Below are 12,306 nucleotides of genomic sequence, written 5' to 3'. Positions count from 1 at the left end.
GTGTTGTTTTATGATCTGAGAGTACCTTCCATATGATATGACCATTACTATTTAGCTGACAGAAGTCTTCCACCTCCACTCATGGCTGAGATAAGAGTTTATGTATAAAATGAAAAGAAAAACTACCATTGGACATATCAAGGTAAGAAAAATAGTGTAAAATCCTCCACGAAATGTAAAGGGGTCAGTTTTCCCCTCCTACAGGGTGTATAGCTCCCACTAAAATAAATGGGAGTGGTAAAGGCAGATATATAATTCTGCTATGAAGTGCTTAGTATTTGGAGAAAAGTAGAGACGAGTAGTATGTGTTACAGGAAAGAGTTGCTCAAATGCACGGACCAGTCACCATTACTAGAGGAGAGACTTTGGAAATTTGGCTTTGAATTAGTGTTACCACTGATATTTGTTATGATTTATTATTTGTTAAGTTTCAAGAATATGTATTAAATGTTATACGAATTGCACTGTTCTGCATCAACTCACAAACAGCTTGGATAGAAAGAAATCCGTTACTTTGCGTCAGATTTCAGAAACTAAACCAGGTGAGGGAGAGGAAATACTTGGATGTGCAAGCAACACCTGTTGGAGGAAGTTTAGTAGTTGTCATTCTTCCTTCTTAGTCTGTACTGTGCTAACAACCTAGCCATGGTGCTAGGGCGGTATTGACAGGGAAAGCAAACTGCTGTCACAACCGCGGTCTCTAATCTTATTTTCATGTATTTATAGTGTGTAAGATAATGTTCGTCCTCAAGTGCCACTGGACTCCTTGTTGTCCTCAAGCGGGCTCTCTTGTTGGCCTCTTGGCACAAAGGGATCATTTCATATTGACATATTATGGAGCAATATTCTTAACACCCTTAGTACAGGGGCTTTTACTGCTGCTTTACTAGATTTCATTGAGTGAGTTTTCAGATTGGACCTGAGAGCACTAATTGTCTTGATTATATTCTAACAAAATTGCTCGGTGCTATGTTCAGACCCCTGTGTATCATGAATTCTAAACTGTGATGGAGCTGAAATGTAAGACTTCTGGGACAGTTTCCAGCCTTGCTTTATGGTGATTCTTTCTGTATGTGACTCCATTAGTTATTTTGTATGGGGATGAAAGATTGTATTAATATCCTGGCTCTTTGCATCTCAGGGCTGTTTTCACTAATCAACCAATGTCCTTAGCTACTGGATCTGCTTTCACATCATTATATAGAGGGATTAATTTTTTTTTCTCAGTTATCTGCTCCTAGCACAGGTCCTAGCACATTCACAGCTTCAGACTGTATTTGAAACTGCTGCCCTTTTTGCTCTTGATTTATACCTGTTGAAATGTCTAAGGGGAAAGAGGATCTATTTATTATGCTGTTTCGGGTCAGGCAACTGGGAGGGTTATCTAGTGACATTTGAAACTTGAACTTTTCCACTATCCTAAATTTGGGGCAGGGACTCAAAACACCGAGGGTTAAAAGAAAAATAAACTATAAATTGTCATGTTTTTTCCTGCCCTCATCAGCATTACCTCCATGACCCTCCCTAATTTTCATCTTATTTGTCTGTGACTCAGTTGTGCTTTAAACAGAAAGCATCCAATCAGTGCAGATTTCCACATGAAAAGAGACCGCTGTTAATGTTTGTTTTTATAGCTTTATATTTTTGTTTTTACTCTTCAGTGGCTACAGTTCCCTCCCAGAAGCCTGACCATATTTTTTCCCTAATGATTTTGTCTTTTTCCACGTGGCAAACTTTAATTCCCTGCCCCACTTCCAACCTCTCCCCTGCTGTGCTTTGTACAGAGATTAAATTAACATGGTTGTTTTGTTTAGCTACTACATCATCAGTTTGCATAGTTCTCCCTGGTTTGTCAAAACACCTTTGTTTATGGGCCAGCCTGGAGGGTCAATGTCTGCTGTATAGATCAGGAAGTTACTAATACGCTGTTTTTTGTGGATCAAATTAAAAATAGTAGCTGTTTTAAAAAAAATCTTGCCAACGGAGAGGTGATATTTTTTAAACATTCTTTTTTACTACAGTGAATTTAGGCTGATGAAAATTGCCAGATTGACCAACCCCAGAGAATAAGGCCTCTAACTTAGGCACTGAACAGAATCAATAGCAGCACAGCTTCCCCACACTATCGTGACATATCTGGTACATCTACACCGCAAGCAGCAGCCCACGGCAGTGAGTCTCAGAGCTGGGGTCTTGCGGCGCTCCTGCTACGGCGCTAAAAATAACTGCGTAGACATTCAGGCTCTGAAGCCCACCCCCTCCCTTGGCTTCAGGTAGGAGGATGAAGAACCCTCAGACAAACAGGTTCTACAGATTTCAGAGTAGCAGCCGTGTTAGTCTGTATTCGCAAAAAGAAAAGGAGTACTTGTGGCATCTTAAGAGACTAACCAATTTATTTGAGCATAAGCTTTCGTGAGCTACAGCTCACTTCATCGATTCTACAGAGAAAATGTTAAGTACGGCCACGCTTGTGGAGAAAGATTAAAATAAGTTTTATATTTTGATTTTGTTACTGAAGTTAATAATTAAATCCCAGCCCCAGGAAGTAAAAAGTTTGGACTCTATTGTGTGTTTGCGTGCATGCGTGTGCATGCATGTGTGTACTTTCTTTAGCGCAGGGGTGGGAGCTCCAGCTACTTACTGGCATTTTTAGACAGAAGAGAAGTCTAAAGGGCAGCTGTGTCTTTGTTAGTGTTTGTGTATAGTAGATTGTCATGGACCCAGCAAAACTTTCAAAATGTGCATGAAATCTTAATCTTTCTACATCTGTCTCCCTCCCCATTGTTTCTTGTTCTCTGGTTGTGTCTGTATAAATGGGATGGCCTAGATCCTCAGCTGCTGTAAATCCGTGTACTTCCATTGATTTCAATGAAAACTGAGCATCTGGCCCTGCTTTGTAAGCACTCTGGGGCAAGGTCTGTCTTTCTCTTTGTACAGTGAGGCACTTAGCATGCTTTGGAACACTATATTAAGTTATATACCAAAACTAGATTAGCAGAACATTAAGGTTGCAAAGTCAACATGCAAAAGTTAAGCAATGCCAGAATTAAGGTTGCCAGTGCTACCTTAATTCAGCTCCCTTGTGAGTGTGCATTATGCTACAGTCTTTAATTACATGATCATATACTAATTTTTCCATAGGACACCTGCCTGATTAAGAGCACAGGATGGACCTGCTCTGAAGATGAATCAGGATTGTGAATCAAAGGAAGCTGTTGTGTGTAAGATCCCTGCCTCATTTGTTGCAAATATTGAAGGGTGTTTAGTTAATGAGGCAGGCGGGGAATGCAGAAAGAGAAGGAGGGTCTGTCTCATGGCTAACACAATTCAGTGCTGCCCTGGAGAATGAGTTTATCCCTGCTTCTGCCACAGAGTTCCTGCATGATTCTGGGCAAGACACTTAAACCAAACTTTTCACAGGTGTTCACTAATAGAGAATACCTCATTTTCTGGGTGCTCAGTCTGAGACCCTGAGGTCTGATTTGCAGAAGTGCTGGCTTCTCACAGCTGTAAGTGAAGTCAATGGGAGCTGTTTTTTGAACATATGAAGTCCACATACGGCTAAGTACTTTGAAAAATCAGGTCCTAGGTGTCTCAAATAGGATGCTCAAAATTAATGGATACCTTTTAGCTTAATCTCTCTCTGCCTCAGCTGGTCATCTGTAAAATGGGGATAGTAGTTCACAACGTTGTGAAGCACTCATAGTGATGTATGCCATAGAAAAGCCTATGAGGAAATGAATAATTCTGTATTCAGAGCAGCGTTTGAATAACATGCAGTAAAATAGGGCATTGGGCCACACATTGAACAATGAGAATAAAACAAAATATTGAGTAGCTGTTTGTTAACTGAGCATCGTCCATTCTGGACACTGAGTGAGGTACTGGTCCCATGGAAAACAGCATGTGTTCATGTCATTACAGACTGTGTCATACAGTCAAGGGGGCTGAATTAATTCTGGCATTTCCTAACTTTTGAGTGCTCGACTTTGGAATCTTAATGTTATTTGAACACATATACATATATTTGTAATTGCCTAGTTTTTTTTTAATGAAAAACCAAAATTCCATTATGTGGCATCATAGTTACACTTGCCTGATTCATCATCAGGATTGGAACCTGTAGAATACATACTCCTCTGCCACTTGAGCTAATTGATAACAGTAGTAGGTTGTCGTCCTCTATGTGAACCTGCACTGGAGGGGCATGAGACACACACTTTGCCAGTGGTTTTCACAGATATTTGCTGACAGCAGAGGAATGGTGAGACTAGAAATCTTAGGTTCCATCCCAGGCTCTAGAAGGAAGTGTGCTCTAGGGAGCACAAACTCTTCTGTCTGTTTCCCCAAAGATTGATCTCTTCTGCCCTGTCCCCTCCAACCTATCCCTGTCACAGTCCAGACTCTTCACACATCTGGGGTCTTGTCCTAATGTTATTCCCATTGTCTGCCCACTCCCAGTCTCCTCAGGCTTCAGATCCCAGTCACAATCTCTTTGCCCAACCAGTCCTAAGGTCCCTCTCCCGTCTCGCAGTACAGTCCATAGCCACCAATTCCCAGTCGTAATTTCTCTTTTCCCACTCCCACCTCCATTCCCAGTCTCCCCCAGCTCTGTCCCATCTACTTCTTTCCCTCCTTCCGGGTCCGGGTCTTGTCCCTTTTGGATTTGAGTCAGGCGACCAGCAGGGGAGGTCATTGAGAGCACACAAGAGAGAGACTTCCTGCTATCAGCTCCAGTGTCCAGACCCCAACCCAGCCCAGAGCCACGAGGAGGAGCAATTGCAGGGAAAGTCCAGCTTCTCTTCTGTAGCACTGGGCAGGAACATGCTTAGTTCTCTTAGGGTGGCTCATGTGCAGGAGCCGTGAGGGGGTGGAGCATGCTCAGTGAGGATGGAATCTTTGAAGATTTTAGCTGCTAGACTCTAAGAAGTCTTTACTTGAGTGTGTGTGTGTGAAATCTGATTTTTTCAAAGGCTTATAACTTGGCCAGATTTGGGCAGATATTCACAGGAATGGCAAAAAAAGCACATCCCTTCCACAAAGGCCACCTGCCTTCCAAGTTTCACTTCCCTGCTCCCAAGTATGAGAGATGTTAGAACTTCGCAAGGAAAAGGTAACCACATTTTTTTTTAATGGCAAAACAGCGTTAAAGTTTGGCAGAATTATTAGCTGCTGAAGACAGGGTCTTATAATGGGAAGCTTTAATAATAGTGTACTTTAATAAAAGTGTACCAGCACTACACTAGTAATAACCTGGAACTCCTTTAACTAAATATTACCAGCTGGGCTGCAAGTTTCCTATCAGTAACACTTCAGTGTTATAGACACCACACCACATAACCTCCCATGTTTGAGTAGCCAGTGCTAGTGAGCTTATAGTGCTGAATTCTCAATGACCTTTCTAATCCAAGGTTAAAGCTTGCGTATTTGCCATGCTCTAATTTTTATATAGTATGCTAATTACTCTTTTGAATCCAAAATGCCTGTTCAGCACAATGTAAGAGAAATCTGAAATGATGTTGCGATGCTGTGTTTTGAATAGCCTCCAACCTTTTCCAGTTTATATAGAAATCCTGGTCTGGTTTTCTTAGGCCTAATTGAACATCAGTCTCATTTTTATTAAGTTTACAGCACAGACACACATGCTCCACCATACTTATTTTCTCATTGTTTCAGCAAGGATGCTGTCCAGAAGAGATTTTTTTTTCATAACACAGTATTGGAATTAGGAGGGAAAATTTAGAAGTGGATGTAGCTCTCTGAAGATGAAAAGAAAACACCAAACAGAAATGGGGTGGGGGAGGAGAATGTTGGGAATTAAGCAAACGCAACTGATTTGGATTGAGCTGGACATTAGCTTTTATTGCAGACCCAGAGCCTAAATATTCAGAAGGATTTATGCAGGACGACACCCCTATGTACAACATTTCTGTTCTGGTTAGGAATTCTAAGGCAAATGGTTGGCAGGCCAGTCTGTAGAGAATGTTGCATGTAAGGTAGGAAACTCTGCTACTCCCCAAAGTAAATATTATTATTTCAGTTTTAATAATAATAATTCTTAATACTTCATTTTTAAATTACTGTACAAACATTAATCCTTACAACAAGCCCATGAGATAGGTTAGTGTGCCATGTATACCAGCTCTACAGATGGGGAAAGTCAAGCAGAGAGAGGTTAAGTAACTTGAGTGAGGTGATTGCTGGAGTCTGTTTCAGAGCTAGAATTCAAAGTCAGGAGTTTGTCTCCCTGTCCTGTGTTCAGACCATTAAATCAGGGACCTCCTGAGGTCCCTTCCAACCCTGACATTCTATGATCATCCCTGTTCACACAAACATTTTGTAATTGCAGTTCACCGCCTTGATCAACTAGTCCTTCAGCCCTCACATAGATTGCGCCGATCACAGCACATCTTCCATTCTTCTCTTATCCTGTCCTTGTTTCCCCATGTGCGGCCATGTAAGGCCGTAATTGCAGTTAGCACGAGAAGATTACTAGGCCCGACTCTTGTTTTAGTTACAGTGAGGGAAATTTTCATTAATATCACCCAAGTCACATATTAAGAGGAGAATTTAACCTCCAGTCCAAATCCTATAGGAGTGCTATGACTGATGCAAGATAACATATCTTTAAAGATTAATTTTTAAATGACCTATATATATTTCACACCCTAATTTATTGATGCCACTGGAATAGCATATTTTAGACCCATAACACTGGTACATTCTCACAGAGCGTCTCTTGCACCCTTCCATCTGGTTATTAATATGTTTCTGACTGACTGCTTTTTCAGTGGATTCCAACTACGTAACCCTTTTCTGTTGTTAAAAAAGAGATATATAGATGGTTCTGGTTCAGATCAAGCTCCTCTGGAAGCAAGGGATTCAAAGCAGTATTAGTGATCCAATCAGATAGCAAAGATACTTCAGTGATGAATTTGGTATAATTGCTAGATAGATAGAAACATCATTGTGGAACATTGTTAACAGTAGGTTTTGTGTTTTGCCAATTAGATTTCAGACTGAGTTAAATACCCATCTGTTTTCGAGAGGGGAGGAATTTATGTCAAAGTAATTCTTAGCAGATAAAAGAAATTTTGAAATTCAGCTCTTGTAGCTTCAATAGTACATCCCTTTTTGGGTTGTAAGTGACATATCAGGGCACCCCAGACTAGTGTCCTGTGTCCTGTAACCTGGGGTGCCTTGCAATGTCTTGCTTCTGTAGCCTGCCTCTAACCTGGATTCCTCAGAAATAGCCTCCAACATGCAGGTCACATCCAGATCTGTTTGTGTAACTGCAGCTTGCTAGTCACACCTTGGCTCTCACCAGCCTTGATTATGCGGCAGGGTTACCCAAATATATTCCCATTCCTGGATTTCCCTCCAGAAATTTATGTTCTGTACTGCCAGCCCTCTCCTGGACAGTCATCCATTATTCCTTTAAGGAAATACACAACAGCTTAATAGTTTAGAGTTACCCAGACACTTTAAGTTAAACACATTGGATCAGATAAAACAATGAAACAAATGTATTAAACTACAAAGAGACAGATTTAAAGTGAGTACAAGCAATGAGCCATAAGTCAGAAATGGTTTCAAGAAAAATAAAGATAAAACGTTTTCTAGTGCCTAACTTACCAAACTATATTAGGTTCAAGCAAAGTTTCTCACCACAGGCTTCCAGCAGCATTACTGACCAAACTCTTCAGGGCAGGACTCCACCCCAGAGTCCAATACCTGTTTCCTTTGTCTTCTCAGGTGCCGAGAATGAGATGGGTAGGGAGAAAGAGGGTGTGTCTTGAGGTGCTTGCCTTTTCTTTTTATAGTTTTTAGTCCCTCTTTGAAAAGCATTTCCAGTTGAGAATCAGGAGACATGCAGTCTGCTGGAATAAGGAGATGCCATGCTGCTGCTTGCTAAGATGCAGGTCTCGTTGTCCCTACCCCCTTTCATTGCCAAAGACTGGCCACTTGATAAGTAATGGCCCATTAGCTTGGTTGACAACTGACTGGAACATCAGCTTTCCCTTTGTCTTTGAGAAACTGGTTTAACCACTCCTCAGACTTATCTGGAAAATGTACTTCAGTCATGATTTTAGCTTATGTTCATAACTTTACTTATAATGTTGCTATATTCACTTTACCATATTACTGATCAGCAAGTTATGAGTTTTCAAATACCACCTCACAAGGCATACCTTGTACAAAGTTTTACAATTGTGTGTAGGGTGTGGACATGGGTGAATTCCAACACAACGTACTAACCTGGACATGAGTGGAGCAGAGACTACAATTAGTCTTGACCTCTAACAAGTCGTCTTGCGTTATGTCAGGAACCAATTGAAGAGAGAAAATGATTGATCTAGTATTCCATTCCAGTCAGTAATGCATGGTCTGTACTTTTCGTTGTGGACCAGTGTGAAGGCAGCTTAATTTAGATGCTCAATGGACTGAAAAAAAGCTTTTTCTGACTCCAAATCAATCTTAAAAAATACTGGAACTTTTGCCACTAGGATGCCCCCCCAGTCAAATTAGGATCCCTCTTTTCTGGATAAGAGGAGTTGGTGTCCAGTGCAAGTGTAAGTGTGTCTTCTACAACTAATGTGCACCTACAGATACTGCAGGAGGAAATGTATCTACAGAAAATTGGACCTTTCAGTGGTGTGTGTCATTTCACTGTTTGTTTACACACACTAGGTTTTAGTCAGATCTCCTTTGGGGAAATTATAATATACCAAATTTGTGAGATTTTTTGGCATTGATAGCTCTTGTGGATATTCCATCTCAGACATATCACAGGAGTGGGTTTTAAATGCTACGGTTGGCATGTGATGGGATGCTTAAGATCAAATGTAATCCACTAGGTCTGTGCAGCCAAATGTTGAGCACCATGAATTCAGCATAGCATCATGGGCAAAATATAGATTGACAAAAAGGCTCAGAGTAGAATAATATGCCACCCTCATTCAAAACTGTGATTAAATTTTTAAAAAACATAGCTGTTGAGGAAACAAGTCAACCATCATCTCATCCTTTGGTTTGAGATGCAGCAAAATATTTGTGCAGACACTACCCAATAACATTGACTTTGGTTGTGAGTGCTTAGTTTTGACATTTTTAATTTAATTATAAAATGGGTGGGGTTCGGGGGTATCAGCTGTCAATTCACAAGTGGGAAATAGAAAAGGTAAAAGATAAGTAAGCACAAAAAGCAATTCTTCAGATCCAGAAAGTAACTGGCCATTGGGTCCTGCAGTGCCCACAGCTGTGAACACTCTGATTTGAGGGAAGTGGAACTGGGGAAAGAAAGAAGAAAAGAATACAACCCAGCTTTCTTTGAAAAAAGATTTCTAACCCTTTTCTTTGCAAAGAGATCCTGAAAACTTAAACCAATGTAAATCAATTACAAGTTGTCAAGGTTCCTTCCCCACTCTGAACTCTAGGGTACAGATGTGGGGACCTGCATGAAAGACCCCTAAACTTATTCTTACCATCTTAGGTTAAAACTTCCTCAAGGTACAGACTTTGCCTTGTCCTTGAACCCTATGCTGCCACCACCAAGCATGTTAAACAGAGAACAGGGAAAGAGCCCACTTGGAGATGTCTTCCTCACAGAATATCCCCCCAAATCCTACACCCCCTTTCCTGGGGAAGGCTTGATAAAAATCCTCACCAATTTGCATAGGTGAACGCAGACCCCAACTCTTGGATCTTAAGAACAATGAAAAAGCAATCAGGATCTTAAAAGAAGAATTTTAATTAAATCTTTTTTTAATTAAAAAAAAAGTAAAAGATTCACCTCTGTAAAATCAGGATGGTAAATACCTTACAGGGTAATCAGATTCAAAATATAGAGAATCCTTCTAGGCAAAACCTTAAGTTACAAAAAGACACAAAAACAGGAATATACATTCCATTCACCACAGCTATTTTACCAGCCATTAAACAAAAGGAAATCTAACGCATTTCTAGCTAGATTACTTACTAACTTAACAGGAGTTGTAAGGCTGCATTCCTGATCTGTTCCCAGCAAAAGCATCACACAGACAGACCAACCCTTTGTTCCCCGCCCCTCCAGATTTGAAAGTATCTTGTCCCCTCACTGGGCATTTTAGGTCAGGTGCCAGTGAGGTTGTCTTAGCTTCTTAACCCTTTACAGGTGAAAGGGTTTTACCTCTGGCCAGGAGGGATTTTATAGTTCTGTATACAGAAAAGTGGTTACCGTTCCCTTTATATTTATGACACAAGCGTTGAAAGGTACAAGCAAAGCATTTTCATGTAAAATGCGTCAGTTACATGAGGGTGTGTCCCAGAACCATCTCTTTGACCCTCTCTGAAATCCCTACCAGGCACAGGAGTATAATCACGATGGATAGGGTTGGTAACATTTGCGGAGAGGGTGGCAAAAATTGTTTTACAGGCTGGCTATGCCATCACATTCATCTGAGACAGTGAGCTAGAGGCTTATCTGATGCATGTACATTCAGAGTAAATCCACTGACGTTCCTAAGTGAAATCATGGCCCCATTGAAATCAATGGCAAAACTCTCATTTACTTCAATGGGTCCAGGAATTACGTGACCTGTGTCTTTTGAAGTTGCATTTTCATTTTCTGTAAAAGTTACAGCAACATCCAGTGTTATTTAAAGGAGCTCTGGAAACACTCAGGCAAATGTCCTAACAATATCTTTTGCGTAAACCCCATAAAGCTCTCTGTTTCCTTTTCCATCATTGCTGATTATCCAGATATTTGAGAGAGTCTTTCTACACATTTCTCTCTAAATAGCCTGCTTCACTTTCCTGCTTCATTCAGCATTCACTGATCCAGTGTTTGTAAAATCACAGTTCATCACCATGGAACGGGATGATGTGCAGCAAGCAAATTCCAGCTGAGTGTAGCCTCCAGTGGCTGTGCTAGGAGAGGCTTTCCTTTTTGGGGGCTCCTATGGAAGAGCTGTTATCTACTGATCAAGGAGGTCCAGGATTTGCGTCTTGGCTATGGAACATGAAGGATGTATACTTGGCAGGTTCAGGATGTGGGGGACTCTGCTAATTGTGCTCGAGTATCTGGCTGCCAGTTGGCAAGTATAACAGGAAGCATTTGTGATGGTTCAAGCACTGGGCTGTGCATCGTTGAATGGATTGGGCAGGAACTGTCTGAATGGACAAGAGAACTTCTATTTAACAAAAATTCCTTGATAATCAGCAATTCTGGGAAAGGAAATAGAGAATCAGTGCTTGAGAGTTTAATGGGATTTTGATAAATTATAACATTTTTAGGGCCAGATTCTCAAGTTGGCATCAGTGGAGCTACGCTGATTTATGCTAGCTGAGAATTTCTCTCCATTTTTTTCCTTGTATGGTGTCAGTGATGCTTTGATCTTTAAGAAACAGGGTATATCTGAGTCCTTATACTTTAAGGACTGGCCATTTTGATGGGATTTATTGGAAACTTCTAGGGTTGCTAATGTGGGAGGGTTTCTGGCTCTTGGGCTAGATTGGTATAAATGAGTGCTGCCTATCTCTACCAGGTTATGATCTCCTTTTCCTAGGCTGTCTTCCAGATGTCTCCAGCACTAGGCCCTGACTGCTCTCTCGGGCAACAAAGCAGCTGGATTTGGTGCACATAAGCAGAAGAAGGCAAGTTTTGAGAGAAACTGTCAGGGAAACAGTTTGGCAATGAGACTATCAACCCATGAGGTGGGGTTCTCTTCCAACATTTCTCAGGGAGATCTGTGGAGGTAAGAAGAACAACAAAGGGAGTACAGGGAGGATAAGAGAGAGCATCCATGTTTTTCAGCTCCTGTCTCTCAGATTTGACTTAATCTTGAGGGTTCTTAGGGTTAAGGATAGTTTGATATTTGGCTCACTGTCACTTTCTTTCTGTGATGTGTGTGTTAGTGTGAGCCTAGTTACCAATGTTTTCTTAGCTTTCCCAAGCAGAGGAGGCTAGAGGCAAAGTCATATTAGACATAAAATAACATTTAAACCAGTGCTGTGAATGGAGGGGGAAGAAGGGGGAAAGAAGAGCACATCTGTGCATAGGACAAGAATGCCCAGACGTGTATCTTTTGGGAAGATGAGATTTGCAAGGATCATTCTAAAGCGGTGTATTGAAATAGTTATTCTGGATGATGTTAGAATATGGAGTCACTATAATAATGCTTCACATCCCTGTGGTGTTGCAGATCGCAAAGCACTGTATAAGCAATAATGAATAAAGCTTCACAGCTCCCCTGTGAGGTAAGTGCTATTACCTTATTTTACATATAGGGAAATTAACTTCCTTAAGGTCAAACTCAGAGTCTAGTT

The sequence above is a fragment of the Eretmochelys imbricata genome, chromosome 6 (genome assembly GCF_965152235.1).
Source record: "Eretmochelys imbricata isolate rEreImb1 chromosome 6, rEreImb1.hap1, whole genome shotgun sequence".
Classification (NCBI taxonomy): Eukaryota; Metazoa; Chordata; order Testudines; family Cheloniidae; genus Eretmochelys; species Eretmochelys imbricata.
Note: the sequence above shows the minus strand (reverse complement) of the source record.